Below are 20,944 nucleotides of genomic sequence, written 5' to 3'. Positions count from 1 at the left end.
GTCGCCCAAGTCCGCCCAAGTCCGCCTAAGTCCACCCCGTCCGCCGAGTCTGGGGGCGAGCCGTGGGCGACTAGCCCGCTGTATGTGGGTTGTGATGGACTGTAAAGTTTAGATCAATAGGGTATTGATCCCTAATACTTACCCATTACCAACTGCCCATGATCTGTTTCCGTCTTTGGCAGGCCGTAAATTGTTTTGCTCTTTGGATTTGGCCAATGCCTATACACAATTGAATCTTTCAAAACAATCTAGAAAATTCGTAGTGGGGTTATATTCATATAAAAGGCTGCCTCTAGGAGCTTCCTCTAGTGCGGCTATTTTTCAACAAATTATGGAGACGTTATTGAAAGGAATTAAATTCATATACTGCTATTTAGATGACGTGTTGATTGCTGTCCAAAATATAGATGAATGCAAAGAAAGTCTAATTGAGGTTTTAGATCGTTTGTCGAAGGCGAATATCAAAGTTAATTATAACAAATGTAAATTCTTTGTAACTAAATTACCTTATTTAGGTCACATACTTTCAGACAAAGGGCTCTTACCCAACCCTGATAAAGTTGCTACGATTCAAAACTCAGATATTCCTCAAAATGTAACGCAATTGAAGGCTTTTCTAGGATTAATTAACTATTATGGAAAATTTCTTAAAAATCTTTCCTCAACTTTGAGTAATCTTTACAGATGATTGAAAAAAGACACAAAATTCGGGTGAGAAACTTCTTGTAACAATGCCTTTGAAAAGTGTAAAACTTAGTTACTGAATGCAGAATGTTTAGTCTTGTATGACCCAAAACAACCTATTGTTGTTTGTACAGATGCTTCTTCTTATGGACTGGGAGCAGTAATATAGCATATTATTGATGGAACATAAAAACCTATATGTTTTGCTTCGTTTTCACTCAACTCAGCTCAAAAAACGTATCCTATTCTCCACCTTGAAGCACTGGCTATTGTTTCCACAGTCAAGAAATTCCATAAGTTCTTATATGGGCAGAAATTCATTGTCTATACTGACCACAAACCACTTTTGGGAATTTTAGGAACAGCAGGAAGAAACGCGATTTTCGTTACAAGGCTTCAACGCTATGTAATGGACTTATCCATTTTCGATTTTGAGATTTTGTATAGGCCCTTGGACAAAATGGGCAATGCAGATTTCTGCTCAAGGTTTCCACTTAGTGTCGAAGTTTCCAAAAGTCGCGAAGTCCCAGGAGTAAATAGTTTGAATTTCTACCATTGAATTTCCATTGATCGCTAAGGAAACAAAGTCAGATCCATTCTTGCAAGAAATAATCACATTTTTGAAATATGGCTGGCCTGAACGAATCAATAAACATTTTAAAGATGAGATATTTATTCGCAACATCACGATTTGGAACTTGCAGATGGTTGTTTACTATTTCAAGAAAGAGTAGTAATTCCAAGCACCTATTAAGATGAAACAATTGGCTAGACGGTGTGTTTACTGGTTTGGCATAAATGCCGATATTGAAAATAATTCGCAAAAGTGTAGTATCTGCCTTAGTCTAACCGTTACTTCTAAGTGGATCCCTACTAAAAGGCCATTCAGTAAGATTCACACTGACTTTTTCTTTTTTGAACGTATCACATATTTATTAATCATTTTTTTTCCTGTGTTCGGGACCTAACACCACTGCGACCAGTTATTTGATCTATTGTAGTATATCCCGTATCCTTAATTTAGTGCATGTCGTATTACTCCATCACTATTGAGAAATGATGAAGTTTTCGATTTTTTTTAAAGTTGTCATTCTTGCATTTATCGCAAGGATCCGACTCTAATTGAAAGGTCCCGCTATTAATACCTTTCGGAGTGTTGAAACACCCTCCAAAAGCGCGCCCCTTTGTCAGTCAAAATTGGATTCCTTGGCAACAGAATTAAGGAATGACACCGGTTATGACCATGCATCAGAACCCTAGTCTTAACCATTTCAAACTGAGAACAACGAATGGAAGATTAGGAATCACATAGATGAAGATTAACTAACTCATTTTTTCCTTGTTTCAAGATCATCCTCGGTGGACAAAGCCGAGGCTTGTCACTATCAACATGGCATAAAAAGTACCAAGGACTAAGATGTGTTCCTTGAATTACTGAAAAATCCTGTTCCCCTAGTTTGAAGTAGTCAAGACTAGGAATTGGTGGCAGATCTTACATCCCGTAACGTACCACGAAAAGGTGATCTACCCACGTTACGGGTAATTATTAATCATAGACAGCTTTTCAAAATGGCTTGAAGTTATTTGGATGAAGGGTGGAACAGAGGCTGACAAAGTAATCAAATAACTATCTGGGTTTTTTGCAAGATTTGGTTTACCAGATGGTAGTGACCGATAACGGTCCTCCGTTTGACGCGCAAGGTTTTTTTTTAATTTTATCTTTCCGTTATATTAAATTTGCTTTATAATCACTTTGGAAGTTGTCGTCAATCTGATTACGACTGATATATTCCAGCTTTAATATAGGGGAAATGACGGCTTCGGCATGACAGACTATTTTCGGCAACCCAAATTGAAACGCTATTTTCACTGGATTTTCTTACGAAAACACTTCACTGAATGCATGCAAACGATTCTTTATGCTTTCAGCTTCAATTTGACTATATTTTTACCACTGAGAAAAAGCAATCTAGCAGGGTTTTCTTGAAATGAAACACACGCTCTACAAATTGTAGCTGATTTCGAGTTGCCGATAATAGAACAGCAGATTTACATGCAGTTCAAATGGAACGGTTGCCGAAGAAAAACTGGTTGCCGACAATACTCGCTCTCACTAGAGAAGATTGGAGCTTTGTAAAAGCGTTTCAAAACAGTTTTTGACAATTCTTTCAACTGAAATTGTTAGAGCAGCTGGCAGCAAAAGATTGTAAACAAACCAATACTGCATATGTGTGCGTTCCATAGAGAAAAAGGCTATAGAAAGAAGGTCGCTGCTTAGGTTGCCGAGAATACGTAAATTCCCCTACTTCTCGATCAAGCATTACAATAGTGTTTATATGTGTTTGCGTTTTTCATATTGCGTTTTGATATTTGATCGATCAAGGGGGTTCGGACCTAATCATCGAAAAGGAAGATAAACCGAAATGCGAATCTTACCTTCCCCCATAACGTTCAAAATCTGATACGGAATGATTAGAAATCTATGTAATTAATAACGAGTTAATTCTACTAGCTAAGATTCTTATCTTCGAATGAATTACTAAAATTCAGAATTTTAATCTAACTTATGATAATAATAAACAAAGGCATTCTTCTGCAATCCACAACAATCTTGAAGTAAAATTCGATTATTTGTAATACACAAACATTTCATCATTATTCTGTTTCCGGATACGGGCCGACCTTCTCACTTCGTTATCAGTATCCCTCGGGCAATATGTAGCTTTTCGTTTCGATTTCGGAGGATCCGAACTTAATGCTTGAGGATGAAATTAGCTTCATGCTGGGGGGGGGGGGGGTTGGGGCAGGTGTAACTGTAAAAGCGGAAACCCCCGAAAAGCACACTAATCCTCGGATTCAGCTCGCCTCCTCTTTGTTCCACGTCTTTCCTCCACTTCCTCCGCGGAACGATGCGCCACCTTGCGCCGACGATCATCTTGACTGACCAGTCTAATCTGCCCCTTGTGGGCCGAGATCAGATGGCTCTTCAACGAGATCTGGAATACATTTGTATATAATTTTCTAATGAATGTTGCCTCTAACTATCGTTCAGTACTTGTTATTTTGTTATTCCTGTAACAAACCTTGTCTCCTGTAGTCAATTTTGAGTAAGTCTTCGATAATAGTAATCGACGTTATCAAGGAACGTTGGGTAGGTATTTCAGGTTTGGCATCGTTTTCTACTAACTGTTTCCTGTAAGACTTTTTTGGATTTATCAGATCCAACATGGTCTTGGGTTTATATTTAAAAATCCTTTCTGATGGAAAATCTCCCCCATCTGATAAACAAGTATTTCGATAATTGAACAGGAAATAGTTTAACCTATCGGTAAGATCAAGATGTCTCATCTCCTGATCTAACAAAACTTTCTTCAAAATGTCCTTTGTCACTCTAACTAGCCGTACGGCTTGCCCGTTGCTTTGTGGATGATAAGGTGGGCTCTTCATAACACAAACTCCTTGCCTCTCCAGAAAGGTAGCAAAACTTTGCGGGTTAAACGGAGGACCGTTATCGGTCACTACCACATCTGGCAAACCAAATCTTGCAAAAAACCCAGATAGTTCTTTGATTACTTTGTCAGCCTCTGTTCCACCCTTCATCCAGATATCTTCAAGCCATTTTGAAAAGCTGTCTTTGATTAATAAATATGTGATACGTTCAAAAAAGAAAAAGTCAGCGTGAATCCTACTGAATGGCCTTTTAGTAGGGATCCACTTAGAAGTAATGTTTTTACCTGGCACTACGGCCATTCTAAGGCAGATACTACACTTTTGTGAATAATTTTCAATATCGGCATTTATGCCGACCAGTAGACACACCGTCTAGCCAATTGTTTCATCTTAATAACTCCAATATGGCTTGCATGAGTTTAAGCACCTGTTGTTGTAAGGTGCTTGGAATTACTACTCTTTCTTGAAATAGTAAACAACTATCTTCAAGTTCCAAATCGTGATGTTGCGAATAAATATTTTATCTTTAAAATGTTTATTGATTCGTTCAGGCCAGCCATATTTCAAAAATGTGTTTATTTCTTGCAAGAATGGATCTGACTTTGTTTCCTTAGCGATCAATGGAAATTCAATGGTAGAAATTCAAACTATTTACTCCTGGGACTTCGCGACTTTTGGAAACTTCGACACTAAGTGGAAACCTTGAGCAGAAATCTGCATTGCCCATTTTGTCCAAGGGCCTATACAAAATCTCAAAATCGAAAATGGATAAGTCCATTACATAGCGTTGAAGCCTTGTAACGAAAATCGCGTTTCTTCCTGCTGTTCCTAAAATTCCCAAAAGTGGTTTGTGGTCAGTATAGACAATGAATTTCTGCCCATATAAGAACTTATGGAATTTCTTGACTGTGGAAACAATAGCCAGTGCTTCAAGGTGGAGAATAGGATACGTTTTTTGAGCTGAGTTGAGTGAAAACGAAGCAAAACATATAGGTTTTTATGTTCCATCAATAATATGCTATATTACTGCTCCCAGTCCATAAGAAGAAGCATCTGTACAAACAACAATAGGTTGTTTTGGGTCATACAAGACTAAAAAATCTGCATTCAGTAACTGAGTTTTACACTTTTACAAGTTTCCCACACGAAGTTTGTGTCTCTTTTTAATAATCTGTAAAGAGGACTCAAAGTTGAGGAAAGATTTTTAAGAAATTTTCCATAATAGTTAATTAATCCTAGAAAAGCCTTCAATTGCGTTACATTTTGAGGAATCTCTGCGTTTTGAATCGTAGCAACTTTATCAGGGTTCGGTAAGAGCCCTTTGTCTGAAAGTATGTGACCTAAATAAGGTAATTTAGTTACAAAGAATTTACATTTGTTATAATTAACTTTGATATTCGCCTTCGACAAACGATCTAAAACCTCAATTAGACTTTCTTTGTATTAATCTATATTTTGGACAGCAATCAACACGTCATCTAAATAGCAATATACGAATTTAATTCCTTTCAATATCGTCTCCATAATTTGTTGAAAAATAGCCGCACTAGAGGAGTTCCTTGAGGCAACCTATTATATCAATATAACCCCTTAATCGTACTTTGACTATATGTTTTAGTATTACTTCTACGTGAAGTCAACGATTTACATAGTTGAAGATGCTAATTTCAAATAACAGACTGTAGTGGTAATTTTTATACGATAGGTGGAGTAGATGAAAGCATAGAGTTGATAGTTCCGTTAGAGTACTGCCGTGTGAAGATTGCATATAGATATTAGAATAGCGAGCTAGGACAACTTTTAAGGAAGGTACAAATCGGTTTTCATCTCTCTTTACCAAACTCCCCCTTTGGAGAGGGATGGTGAGGGGTGTTTAATTCGAATAAAGTTTTTATATAGTTTGTGTTACATATTCTAAAACATATTAAAAAATAATTTTCGTGTTTTTCGCCATCACTTATGAAATGTATTTCCGATACTGCCATCACAAATTTAATGTTGTATTCTTATTGCTTATGAAGTTTTCTGATATTATGCTCATTCAAAGTTTCATATTTAAAGAACTAAATTGTTTGAGTTTCATTCATTTTTTTTCTACATTCATCGAGCATTATCAAAGTAGCCCCATATCAAAATACTGAAGTTCGGTCACAAAACTAAAAAAATAGTGTTAATGCTGTAATTTCCGTTAGACATATTACTAACGAATTAACTCTTGGATCCTCAGTACTTGTTTTAAAAATATAAAATTTGAAAAACATTCATTGCTGTAAAAAATATGTAGAATATACTTTAAAAAACTATCAATGTTACCCAACAAACATTGAATGTTTAATAAGAGCTTATTCAGGCAAAAATAAGCTTATTCAGCTAAAAAAATGGCTTATTCAGCTGTTAATCAACTCAAATTGTTTGTTGGGTACCCCGTTTTACGATACTCAATTTCTGCCTCCACCCCCCACCAGTCTCTTCCCAATAAAGGAACAAAATGGTGGATGGTATTCAATACCACAAGCTCCATTATGACTTTCTTTCTGTTAAGAGAAACTTGCAACTACGAGATTCCAAAAATTTCTAAAGATGAACCATGTACTACCACCAACTTACGTTGTCTTTAATTGGAAAACTTCTAAAAACGTTGAAAATTGAATTCTATCAATAACCGAAACGGCTGAGCCACTATCAGCCTCCATTTTTAACATCCTACCTTCAATTTTTGCCTCTAGGAGACAACGTTCACTAATACGGTTAACAGATTTAATCATCAGGCATGGATAATCACCTTTTGACTCCCTCTCAGTGTCGTATTCAACTCTCAACCGCTTAAAGTAGTCGTGAACGTTTTCCGTATCCGAATTGTCTTCAAGGAAATTAACCGCGTTTTTATGGCTATTTTTTAATCGGAAACAATTGTTTTGTACATGTTTTTTTTGCTTGCAAAAATAGCATATAAAATTCGCGTACCTTCCCCTGCTGGATGATCTATGCTCCTGATCTGACCGTCCTCTTTCGTTCCTTCCAAAACGGTCCCTGTTCCTGCTACGAGATCTACCATTTTTACGATATACATCATAACGCCTTTAATATCTCGAATCACATTCGCTGTCTAATTGAATTGACGTTATCCGAATTTATAGCTCGCACTCTGGACGAAGCGAGATCTCGATTTTTGACTAACTTTTCTGCCGTTTTCAAAAGCAACTCATCTTCATTCAACAATTGCCGTTGTAAATCTTTATCGTATATACCATATTAACTGATAACGTATAGCCGAATCGCGGAACTGCCCAAAATCACACTGTTCCGCCAATAATTTTACTGCAAAAATGTAATTTTTACCCGATTCCGTCGGGCTTTACACACGGCATCGGAATTTATAACGCAATACGACCTCAGAATCTACTCTGTCAAATCTCTCTTTGAGTTTTTGTTTTGTTATATCCGCATAGCTCAAAGTCTTCAAATCCGTGGCAGGATAGAGCAAAACTGCCATACCACTCAAATTCATAAATAAATCTTTTTTCTTTCTTTCGGTTATGGCATTGGCCGAGAAAAAATACTCCAAATGCTCTACATAATAAGAAAATGACATATTTGGAACGTATAGGTCTACTGTACCAATCAACGCCATGTCTGTCACAAAAAATATCTCCTTAAGGTAAAAAATACTATCAATTGAAACAAAGGCAAAAAATAAAATGTCGTACCTTCTTTGTTCTTGCAACCACGTTCCTAGGTTGAAATCTTGCTTCCTGCTGCTGATCGCTTACTTCTCCGATAAATCGACTGGGATACCGTCTACCGGCTCGTAGAATGCTTGACGGACCGACGATGATTTGGATTATAAAACCCCACGTCCTCCTGTACCGTGCACAACCGATCGCTGGGGGAAAATAAACGTGTCGCTTCAATAGCACTAAACACGCACCAAACGAAATGGCCGAATGTTGTAATGGCGTCGTTAACGACCGGCTCGTCACTTTGCTTGTTCTTTCTATCACTTTCACTGTGCTGTCCTTCCTATCACTTTCCCTGTTCAGTCCTTCCTATCACTTTCACTATACCTTTCAATTTATCCTCGTCGTCACTTTAAAGTTTTCTTTCCGTTATATTAAATTCGCTTTATAATCACTTTGGAAGTTGTCATCAATCTTATCACGACCGACTTTTTTTTTAACAGTTAAATGATCTTTATTTCTTGTGTTTGTGTGGTTTACATGTATGAATTTTTTCAAGTGACACAGATGCGTCTTTTCAATTTTAGTACAGTGAGATTTTAATTATTATTTACAGTTTCTAGTCCTATCAGGCCTATTTTAAAGTATGACCACCTTGGTGGGATTGGTATGATTTGAATTGGAAAAAGGAGTCTACTTATAACTACTATTTACAACTACAACTAATCTACAACTACTATATGAACCTAACCTACTATATACAAATTGCTTATCAAAGCATGTTCTGATAAATTACATTTTTGTGCAAATTTAGTCTTAATTTCGTTAATTTTGGAATCTATTTTGGCAATGCCTGCCTCTTCATGTAAATTTGTTATTCTAGTGTCGAAAGGACGATCAAGAACCATCCTCAGCACTCTATTCTGAGCGACCTGAATTTTGTTCCTGTGAGTCTGTGCACATGATTCCCACACCGGAGCTGCGTAGAGGATCGCAGGTGCTATGATTTGTTTGTAGACAGCCAGTTTGTTCACCCTTGAGAGGCGGGATCTGCGGCAAATCAGCGGATACAGAGTGCGGTGGTGGACGTACCGAAGAAGAGGGCTGGAATAGCCAATAGAAATACTGAGAAACCTAGCGGCTCCAAGGGCGGGAAGCAGGGCGGTAAGAAGGGTACCCCCCCGAAACCCCCGAAACCCCCGAAACCCCCGGACAAAACTGCCCCCAAGAGCAGTGCTGCCCGGACCAGGAACAAGGGCGAAGCTCTCATCCTCAAGACGGACGCGTCGAAATACGCGGAAGTCTTGAAGAAAATGAGAACGGACGAGCGCCTTGTGGAGATGGGCAGTAACGTGAGGAGCATCAGGCGCACTCGTACAGGCGAGATGCTCCTGGTGCTCAAACGTGGTGCTAAGGACCAGGGACCAACCTACCAGAAACTGGCAAAGGAGGTTGTTGGTTCTGGGGTGCAGGTGAAGTCGCTAGGCTCGACTATCACCATCCAGGTCAAGGACCTGGACGAAGTGACGGAGGCGACCGAGATAGTCACGGCGCTCCGGGAACAGTGTCAAGTCGAGGTACCGCAATCAGCGATTACCTTGAGGAAGGGACTGTTCTCCACCCAAGTGGCTACCATCAGGCTCTCTGCAGCTGAGGCCAGAAAGGCGGTAGCCGCAGGGAGGGTGCGAGTGGGCTGGTCGGTCTGCCCCGTCAGTATTCCCCGACTGGTGACGGCTTGCTTTAGGTGCTTCGGTCAGGGCCATGTGGCCCGTGACTGCAAGAACACCGACAGGAGCAAGCTTTGCAGATGGTGCGGCTTGGAGGGCCATAAGGCGCGAGGTTGCCAAAAGCCGCCGAGGTGCACTATATGCGCGGAGAAGGGGAATACCCCTACCAACCACATGGCAGGTGGCCCCCGCTGCCCGGGGTCCAAGAGCAATGCTGCTAAGGCAAAGAGCAATGCTCAGCCATGTTCGAGGTAGCGCAGTTGAACCTGAACCACTGTTCGGCTGCCCAGCAACTGCTGTGGCAATCGGCAGTGGAATGGGGAGCGGATGTCGCAATCATCTCTGACCCGTACCGCGTCCCAACCGGCAACGGGAATTGGGTCACGGACGCGTCGGGGATGGCGGCGATATGCACGATGGGGAGCTTCCCCATTCAGGAGGTAGTCGTGTCCAACTCGAGCGAGGGATTCGTGATCGCCAGGGTTAACGGAGTATACTTAAGTAGCTGCTATGCTCCGCCCAGGTGGTCTATCGAGCAATTCTCGCAGATGGTGGACAGACTGACTGCGGTACTTGTCGGCCTAAGACCGGTGGTCATTGCGGGCGACTTTAACGCATGGGCGGTAGAGTGGGGTAGCCACCACACCAACCAGAGAGGACGCATCCTACTGGAGGCAATGGCCAAGCTGGACGTTGTACTATCCAACACCGGCTCGGTCAGTACCTACAGAAGGAATGGTGCAGAATCCGTCATCGACGTGACATACTGCAGCCCGAGTTTGGAGGGCAACCTACACTGGAGGGTCGATGAGGGTTACACTCATAGTGACCATCAGGCGATTCGGTACAGTGTGGGGCCAGGTGAGAGGCGAGTGGCAGGAGGAAATTCTTCCTGCGCTCGAGGCTGGCGGACGTCGTTCTTCGAGGAGGAGGTCTTCGGCGAAGCACTGAGGCGGGAGCGAATAACCCCGGATCTGACGGGGGAAGAACTGGTAGCAGCACTGACAAGGGCGTGCGATACAACCATGCCTAGGAGAGCCTATCCCAGGCATGGCCACAGACCGGTGTACTGGTGGAGCGAGTCGATTGCTATCCTCAGGGCGTCTTGCCTCCAGGCGAGAAGGAGGATGCAACGAGCTCGTACGACTGAATCTCGCGAGGAACGCCGCGTCGCTCTCCGAGCGGCTAAGGCAGCCCTCAATAAAGAGATCGCCAGACGCAAGCGCGCGTGCTTTGACAGCCTATGCCAAAGCGCCAACACGAACCCATGGGGGGATGCTTACAAAGTGGTCATGGCAAAGACCCGCGGCGTGACGGCACCCCCGGAGAGATCACCAGCGGTACTGGCTCCGATCGTTGGGTTCCTGTTCCCGCGTAGGGACGTAGACTCCTGGCCGCGGATCCCAGGCGCGGATCAGGGAGAAGTGTCTAGAGTGACGAACAGTGAACTTGGCGGTATTGCCAGGTCGCTGGTGGTGGGCAAGGCCCCGGGCCCAGATGGGATCCCGGTTGTGGCTCTGAGGGCGGCCGTTGCGGAAAATCCAGACATGTTCCGTTCTGTTTTTCAGACTTGTCTGGACGTAGGCGTCTTCCCAGACGCGTGGAAGCGGCAGAAGCTGGTGCTGCTTCCGAAGCCAGGAAAACCCCCTGGGGACCCGTCAGCATACAGACCCATCTGTTTGCTGGACACCACTGGGAAACTGCTTGAGAGGGTCATCCTCAACAGGCTGTCGGCCTACACCGAAGGTGTAGACGGCCTGTCAAGCAGCCAGTACGGGTTCCGAAAGGGCAGATCCACGGTGGACGCCATCCGCGACGTCATCCAGACGGCAGAGGTGGTCCATCGGAAACGAAGGGGCATTCGCTACTGCGCGGTGCTAACCTTAGACGTGAAGAACGCGTTCAACAGCGCGGGCTGGGGGGCGATAGCCCGCTCGCTACACCAGCTCCAAATTCCCGGAGGGCTGTATAAGATTCTGGAAAGCTACTTCCAGAATCGTGTGTTGACGTACGACACAGAAGATGGCGAAAAATGCGTTAGAGTCACCGCAGGTGTGCCACAAGGCTCCATCCTGGGCCCGGTGTTATGGAACGTCATGTACGATGGACTGTTGAGGATAAAATTCCCGGTAGGCGTGAAAATTGTAGGTTTTGCCGACGATGTCACGCTGGTAGTCTGCGGGGAATCCCTCGAGGAGGTAGAGCTGACAGCGGCCCACTGCGTCAGGCTTGTGGAGGAATGGATGAGAACCAGGAAACTGGAGCTCGCCCATCACAAGACGGAAGTGGTCGTAGTCAACAATCGCATGTCAGTACAGCATGCAACGTTGACAGTCGGCGGAAGCACAATTAGGTCTGTGCGCTCTCTAAAACTCTTGGGGGTTATGCTCGACGATAAGCTCAGCTTCGGCTGCCACGTCGAGTACGCCTGCAAGAGAGCGTCTATGGCTGTGGGGGCATTATCCCGTATGATGTCAAACAGCTCGGCAGTGAATGCCAGTAAGCGCAGGCTCCTCGCTGGGGTCGTAGTATCTATCCTCAGATACGGCGGCCCTGCGTGGGCTGCGGTACTGGATATTGACTGCCACAGGCAGAAATTAGAGAGTACACACAGGCTAATGTGCTTAAGGGTGGCCAGTGCATACCGCACTATCTCGAGAGAGGCCGTCTGTGTCATAGCAGGGATGATGCCAATCAGCCTTATCATTAAGGAGGATGTGGCGTGTTATGACGCGAGGACCGTTCGAGGGGTGCGCAACAACGCGCGAGTTGTGTCGACCGCGAGATGGCAATTGGAGTGGGAAAACTCCACAAAGGGGAGGTGGACTTACCGCTTGATACCTTCCGTATCAAGCTGGGTCAACAGGCGCCATGGGGAAGTAAACTTCCACCTGACACAGTTCCTGTCAGGCCATGGCTGCTTTAGGAGCTACCTGCATAGGTTCGGACATGCAAGTACTCCCACCTGCCCCACATGTGCTGGTGTCGAGGAGACCGCCGAACACGTCGTGTTTGCCTGTCCACGTTTCGAGCCAGTATCGAGCGCTATGCTAGCGATATGCGGAGCGGATACCAGTCCGGACAACATCGTTCATAGGATGTGTGGTACCACCGAGAACTGGAGCGCGGTGGTGACTGCGGTCACCCACATAGTTTCGGTATTACAACGACAGTGGCGAGCCGAGCAGCAGTTACCTACTGCCCGACCAGATCGTTAGAGTATTGCTAGAGAGGCGCCATAGCGCTACAGCGGCCCCTCCCACGAAGTAATGCCTTCGGGCGGTTCCGGGGAGGCCAAGGGCCAAGCGCACAGGGTAAGGTTTAGTGGGTCGGGAGTGAAATTCTCCCATCCCCACACCCTGAGTTCCTTCTCAGGTGTCTGTGAGCAGATTCCCCCCTGTATAAAAAAAAAAAAAAAAAAAAAAAAAAAAAAAAGACACCTAACCAAGGTAGAACACTTGACTACAGTTGTCTCTACATGCGAACGGAAGAGGAGCTTTTCATCGATCAACATCCCGAGATAGGTTACTTCGGCGGACCACTCAACCCTTGTGCCATCCATGATTACAGTACAAGATGGAGCCGGTTTCAGTTTGGGCGATTGCCGATGTAGGAACATGATCGCTTGTGTTTTGGAGGGATTGATTTTAATTTTCCACGTGGTGGCATAATCAGCAAAGGCGTTAAGGCATCGTTGAAGTTTGTTCGTTATTTCGCGAGGCATCCTTCCTTTGACGGCTATTGCGGTATCATCTGCGAACAGGAAGAACACGCAACCGTCTCCAAGGGGAGGAATGTCGGAAGTATAAATGCTGTAAAGCAAGGGGCCCAGCAGACTGCCTTGCGGCACTCCTGCTGGGATGGAAAACGTGTCGGAAAGACAACCATTCAACGATACCTTAAACGACCTTTGCTGAAGGTAGTTACGGGTGATTTTAACCAGATGTAATGGGAAGTTGAAGTTACAAAGCTTGTACACAAGTCCGTCATGCCAAACATTGTCAAACGCCTTTTCAACGTCTAACAAGGCCATGGCTGTGGACTTGGATACAGCTTTGTTACTTCGGATGTTATTCATCACCCGTACTAGCTGATGATTGGTGGAGTGCCCCTTTCTGAATCCAAACTGTTCCGGAAGGAGAATGTTATTTTCCTCGACAAACTTTAGCAAACGATTGAGAATGAGTTTCTCGAACAATTTGCTCAGCGCTGAAAGGAGGCTGATTGGTCTGTAGCTTGAAGGCAATGTTGGATTCTTACCGGGTTTGCGGATTGGTATGATTTTTGCTACTTTCCATATACTTGGAAAGTAGTGCAGTTCCAAACATCTGTTGAAGATAGCGGTTAGAAGAGACTGCACTTTCATGCTGAGTCTCTTCAAGATCAAGTTGAATATACCGTCAAACCCGGGAGCCTTCATGTTCTTGGTGCATTTCAGCGCTGAGCAAATTTGTTGTACTGTAATCATATCCGCCGGAGGCACGACACAAGGGGAGGCATCTAGGTTTTGAACGCATTGCGCAACCTGATCTTCGAGTGGACTTTGGATATTCGAGCCAAGCAAATGCGATGAAGCGACATGCTCGCCGATCGCATTTGCTTTCTCCTGTGGGGTGATTAAAAGCCGATCGTCATCATTTTCGACTCTGAGAGGTGGAATGGGTTTGGGATGAGTTTTCAGGACCTTGGCTACCTTCCAGAATGGTCTGGAGCGGTCGTCCAGATTGTGGACAACACGCCCAAAACTTTCATTTCGGAGTGAGTCCATTCTGGAAGCAATCTGTCTGTTCAGATCAGCCATTTCACGTTTTTTGCCCAGATCTCCAGTCCTCTGAAACTGGCGTCTACGAACATTTCTCAGGCGAATCAAAAGTTGGGTGTGGGAATCAATGGCAATAAACTTACCCCTCACAGGAACTCGTCGGACGCACGCCTCGTCAGCCACGGTTATGGCTTGGTGGAGTCCCTCCAACGCTCGGTCGATGTCCTCCACGGTGTCAAGCGGCGGGTTGTCGATGATGTGCCTGTCTACCACGCGTCCAAACTGGGCCCAGTTAACGCGATGGTAGTCCTTGCGCAGGCTTGAAGCAGGAGCCACGTTGCAGCCCAGTTCAGCCACCACCGGTTGGTGGTCGGAGCTGAGTTCGTTCAAGGCTACCGGCTTGGACAAGCCGATATTTGTCAGGAACAGGTCTAGCGTCGATGGGTTGCCCGCCGGTGAGATGAATGTTGGTTCATCCGAAAACCAAACGGAATACAGCCCATGCTGTGAGTGGTCGAACAAGAGACGACCGTTCTGGTTCTGCTGGTAGTTCCACCAGGCTTCATGGCGAGCATTCAGATCTCCTCCAACTACGAAGCGGGAACCGGTACGGGTGATGGTGGACAGGTCCTTCTTGAATTTAGCCGCTAGTCCACTGCTGGCGGCACACTGTCGAGGGCAGTAGACGGCGATTAACTGGACGTATCCAGTTGCAGTTGCGGGTACCGTGTCCAAAATTGAGGCACCTCTGACACTGCGTTACGTCACGATGACCACCACGGTATGGCTCCCACCGTACGATGATGGAGTAGATCGATCGGATGGCTTGTAGCGCATTGAGCGTCACCGTCCCTTTCTGGAAGTGCACCAGGAAAAGACAATCCGGGTACGTCTTCACGTTTTCATCTCTCCTTGTCATTCGGAAGAAAGCGATTGGGGCTAGCTTGTACCGGTTGATTTCGGCTTCGACCATCTTGGGGTCGAAGTTTGGTAGACCCCTGATGACTACCTTGAAGGGCTTCTCACCGGGGATGTCGTGCGTGAAGAATTCCGCCTTGGTATCCTTCAGATATTTCACGGCCACTTCGTACTCCGCTTTGGTTCGGAGCATCACCTTGGTGCCGATCCTGCCGAGCTTATACTCAGCTGCAACGCCCAGCGATGAAAGATCGCCAATCAGCGTGTTGAGTAGGACTTGCTTCACCACCAGTGGAGGAAGCTTCATTTTTGCTGCACTCGGGCTGGCAGCAGTTTCGTTGTCGACGGCGTCACCGAAATCACCAATGACGCTGACGTTCGTCGCGGTGGCATCGTCCCGTCCACTCGCACCATCGGACTGGCCTTGATTTTTCTTCCTCTTCTTAGAACGCTTCACCGTGGCTGAGGTGAGATTCCCTACATCGGTGGGAAGAGTAGCGTACCTATTCGAAATAGGTACACTCAAGCTACCCTCACCGCTGTTCTTCTTCTCCGTTTTCTCTCGGAGCCTGCTCAGGGAGCGCTGTCTTCCCATCACACGAAGCGACCGACACTACTGACGACGCGATTAAACTGCGAATGTTTGGCACAAACTAGAAACTTTAGAACAACTCGACAGAGCGAGCAAAGACCAAACTGTACTGCTTGACGTTCAAGCAGAGAATGATCACGAATGACTTATTCCTTCAGCTTTTATATACTTCTCGATCAAGCATTACAATAGTGTTTACATGTGTTTGCGTTCTTCATATCGCGTTTTGATATTTTATCGATCAAGGGGGTTCGGACCTAATCGTCGAAAAAGAAGATACATCGTTTTGTTACATTTCTGAAGAGGCAAGGAGTTTGTGTCATGAAGAGCCCACCTTATCATCTATAAAGCAACGGGCAAACCGAACGGCTAGTTAGAGTGACAAAAGACGTTTTGAAGAAATTTTTGTTAGATCAGGACATCTTGGTTAAATATTAAATATTGGATAGGTTAAACTATTTCCTGTTATCGAAATACTTGTTTATCAGATGGAAGAGATTTTCCATAAGAAATGATTTTTAAATATAAACCCAAGACCATGTTGGATCTCATAAATCCAAAAAAGTCTTACAGGAAACAGTTAGTAGAAAACGATGCCAAACCTGAAATACCTACCAAACGTCCCTTGATAACGTCGACTACTATTATCGAAGACTTTTACTCAAAATTTACTACAGGAGACAAGGTTTATTACAGGAACAACAAAATAACGAGTACTGAACGATGGTTAGAGGCAACATTCATTAGAAAAGTATCTACAAATGTATTCCAGATCTCGTTGGGAGCCATCTGATTTCGGCCCACAAGGGGCAAGATGATCGTCGGCGCAAGGTGGCACATCGTTATGTGGAGGAAGCGGAGGAAAGAGGAGGCAAGCTGAATCCGAGGATGAGTGTGTTTTTGTGGGGGTTTCCGCTTTCACAGTTACAACCACCCCCAGCACGAAGCGAATTTCATCCTCATGCATTAAGTTCGGATCGTCCGAAATCAAAACATATTGCCCGAGGGATACTGATAACGAAATGAGAAGGTGATGAAATGTTTGTGTATTACAAATAATCGAATTTTACTTCAAGAATTTTGTGGATCAAAGGAAAATACCTTTGTTTATTATTATCATAAGTTGGATTAATAATTCTGAATTTTAGTGATTCATTCGCAGATAAGAATGTTAGCTAGTAGAATTTACTCGTTATTAATAACAATAGATTTCTAATAATTCCGTATCAGATTTTGAACGTTATGGGGGAAGGTATTGTAAGATTCGCATTTCGGTTTATCTTCCTTTTCGACGATTAGGTCCAAACCCCCTTGATTGATCAAATATCATAACGCGATATGAAGAACTCAAACACACGTAAACACTATTGTAATGCTTGATCGAGAAGTATATAAAAGCTGAAGGAATAAATCAGTCGTGATAAGATTGATGACAACTTCCAAAGTGATTATAAAGCGAATTTAATATAACGGAAAGAAAACTTTAAAGAATGGAGGTTAACATCCTTAGACAATTTTAATGCTCCTGAAACTTAGAAAACATTTTATGATCACGGACATATTTTTTTCTCACACCTGGACCTTTGTATTTTATTTCCGGATTATTAGAACGGAAAAAATACAATGCAATTTAATGTACTTAATAAGAAACTCAAGATTCTGTGACATGATTTTTTTTCTCAGCGTCTGAAAAATGCTTTTTTGTTTCAAAAATTTCATATAGTCAATTTCTTACATTTTATGCAAGGAAAATATTGAATATCGCGAAGTAAAATAGCCTAAATATTGGGTTTAAAACTTTTCTCTATACCTCTGGCAATTTGTAATAGATCAAAGATAAACAACAAATATATATTCCATCCACATCAATTGAACAGTTAAATTTTCTGTCTGTTCGCAACTATTCTTGTCAGTCAGAATTTACACTTTACACACAATCATTCGAACACTAATTTGTTACTAAATCAAGCTGTGCTTTGATGTGAGTTTATAGTCCAATTTTTTACTCTCAACATTGCTTGTAAAAAAGTGACTTTAATGATTATTTTTTTTAAAGGAATAGTGACTTTAGTGACTTTTTGATGAAAAGAGTGACATTTTAGTAACTGGCTTGAAAATAGTGACCAAGTCACTAAAAAGTGACCTGCTACCAGCCCTGTGATTACGAATTCGCGATATATTCCACATTATAGTCCAATTCTTTACTCTCAACATTGCTTGTAAAAAAAGTGACTTTTTAAAGGAATAGTGACTTTAGTGACTTTTTGATGAAAAGAGTGACATTTTAGTAACTGACTTGTGATAGTGACCAAGTCACTAAAAAGTGACCTGCTACCAGCCCTGTGATTACGAATTCGCGATATATTCCACAGAGTAAAGAATTGGACTATTACCGATATTACAAAACCATATATTAACCTTACTTATCACCAATATAGGCTTATATGATAAAACTGCTCTATCTGGCCACTGTTTAAACCAGATACCAATAAAATCAAGTGGAAACTTAATTACATAGTGACCTCCTTGTTTATTAACAAGTTGTTCTAAGGGTAATGTAAACCCGCAAAAACAATAACCATAAGAAGCACCAAACCACCAACTAGGGATATCATCCCTACTCTATGCGGCTTGGGAAAGCAGTAAAAAACTTAAATTCAATCCAATAATCTTTCTAATATTAATTACATTATGGAGACCACAGAAATGTCTCGAAGTAAATGAAAAAAAAAAAAACACATTTAAAAACATTATTTACCGAAATTTTTCCATAACTACCGGTGTTATAAATATACCAATATGCAAAATATACCTTTAAAAACTTTGCTATCGCGTTGCTTTCTGATTCGGATATTTTAATAATTTTAATATCACATCTTAACTTAAACTACATGTGTTATACTTTTTCTAGAGGAATGAGAATTTACAGACAATGATTATTGTGCTATTTTTCAAGGCGAACTTTCAATGTTTACGATTTAAATTACACCTTACACTCTAAGATCATTGAGTCCAAATTTTACCAAAATCACTCTGTTCTCAACACACGGAAAAAGGAATCTAACCATTAATTTTATATTCAGCCACTTTTTCACAGCTCGAATGGAAACAAAAAAGTGCACGTTATTTTGATGCTACTCATTTTTGAGTCGAAAAAGGTAAGATACACAAAAATGGGTAACCAATGTTATATTCAAATTTCAGATTAACCGGGTAAGGTTTATTCAGATGATGACATTTGTCAACTGAGTAAACCTTACCCATTTCGATAGAAACGAATACTTTATATGTAAATTATATAATTATTATATTATTTCGTAGCCCGAGTTGTAACCCATCAATTGGTTTTAACTAACAGAACCCCAAGCCATAAAAACTTCCTCAACATACCAAGGCTGCAAACGTGTTGATTCATGTTTGACATGGCTGGTTCTCGCTAATAGGATGATCATTCGTTATGATTCACCCACCATTCGAAAGGTATCCCGCATAAACGCGAACCATAAATTGACCTTACCTAAAATGGTTAAAAATTGTTTATAATCCCTGCTAAACTTTAACTGAAATGGTTATGGAACTTTACATGAACCTTTAATGATAAAGTTTCAACCTTATGTATTATGGTTTTTTGGAACTGGACCTTACAAATAATGGGTTGTTAAGAACCATTACCGTTCCAAATTCTTGTTTTCTCCATACATTTTCGGAAAGAGAACTATATTAGGACCTTTTAACTTATGGTTTGAGAACTTTAATGGTAATGGTTATGGTAGTCAGTAAGGTCCACGAATGGTTTTGTAACATCGATCAACTTTATGTGGAATATATCGCGAATTGGTTGCCTGTAATTTACTGATTACCAATTCACGATATATTCCACGTAAGTTGAGCGATAATACAAAACCATTAATGGACCTTACTGACTACCATAACCATTACCATTAATGTTCTCAAATCATAAGTAAAAACGTTCTTATATAGTTCTCTTTCTGAAAATGTATGGAGAAAACAAGAATTTGGAATGGTAATGGTTCTTAACAACCCATTATTTGTAAGGTCCAGTTCCAAAAAACCATAATACATAAGGTTGAAACTTTATCATTAAACGTTCATGTAAAATTCCATAACCATATGGTCAATTTATGGTTCGCGTTTATGCGGGATGGCTATCGCTATCAACTTTAATTTTAAACAAAGTGAAACCAGATGGACCAGCTGGAACGGGAAAATCCGGAAAAAAAATGCGTGTCGATGCATTTTGACATAGCTGGTTCTCGGAAATTGGGTTCCTTACTAAAAAATTGGGTTCCTAATAAAAAATTGGGTTCCTTAATAAAAAATATTGGTTCCTTTATAAAAAATTACCATACACGAACGACTACCCAACTGATAGAACTATTCCACATTTTTTTATGACACCTAAACACGTCGTTAAGCAAAATAACCATACAGATTTTATTAGAGTTACCAATTTTTATGATTGAGCCACAGACAAGCAACTAACTGGACTTCTTGTTGGCCAGTCGGAACGGGAAAACCCATGAGAGGTGGTTCTGCGAAAATTTGGATTCACCGGGAAAATTATCAGTTCCTGTAAGTAGACCAAGAGATCCGCGATTTTTTTTCTAAATTTCATACAATCATGAGCATGCAAGAAATATGCCATCACCACAATAATTATTCTACCGAGTGGCCAGAATATGGTCCTCTGGGTATAGTTCGCTTTCATCTTCAGTCCGAACCAGACGTGCTTCGAGACACCAAAAGAGTTCTATAGTTGAATTTAGGCTGTTCTTATTTCAGTTTTACAGTGCAGTGTATTGTTTAAAGGCAAGTTTACCGTCCCCAAAATAAAAAAATATATTTTCGACTCGTTTATATTTCTCTAAAAATATTGGGAAATCCAAGAAAATCAGTTTCTTCTTTAGATTCTTGACAAAAATTACATGTAAACATATTTTTTTCTATCTCATCATTAAAAAAATAGACTATTCGCAAAACCGAAAAGTCGATGTTTTGTGTTTTTTTTTTGAGTCCAACCTTTTGCCATGATTACTTACAACAAGTTTGTTTGCACAAGATTTTTTTAATAAAATTAGAAAAATGTGTTTTTTTTAAAGATTTTTGATATCTA

The 20,944-nt window shown here is 42.1% G+C and overlaps 1 protein-coding gene across 4 annotated transcripts in view; it reads right to left on the bottom strand.

Moving 5' to 3' along the window:
• The window catches only part of Mgat4a (alpha-1,3-mannosyl-glycoprotein 4-beta-N-acetylglucosaminyltransferase a), a 71,731-nt gene extending 52,970 nt beyond the window's left edge, over positions 1-18,761 (bottom strand). For 2 of the 4 annotated variants that reach the window (XM_065238824.1, XM_065238828.1), the window contains exon 1: positions 18,623-18,761. The gene's annotated coding sequence lies outside the window, so the exon portion shown is untranslated. Of the gene's footprint in view, positions 1-7,841; positions 8,341-18,622 lie in introns of those variants that run through there. The other 2 variants (XM_065238826.1, XM_065238827.1) reach the window with 1 other exon arrangement.
• Positions 18,762-20,944: the final 2,183 nt, after the last annotated feature.

The sequence above is a fragment of the Ochlerotatus camptorhynchus genome, unplaced genomic scaffold (assembly GCF_037179485.1).
Source record: "Ochlerotatus camptorhynchus isolate MF236.1 unplaced genomic scaffold, CSIRO-AGI_Acam_v1.1 ptg000984l, whole genome shotgun sequence".
Classification (NCBI taxonomy): domain Eukaryota; kingdom Metazoa; phylum Arthropoda; class Insecta; order Diptera; family Culicidae; genus Ochlerotatus; species Ochlerotatus camptorhynchus.
The sequence above is the reverse complement of the archived record's forward strand: the minus strand, read 5'-3'. Positions and strand labels throughout refer to the sequence as shown.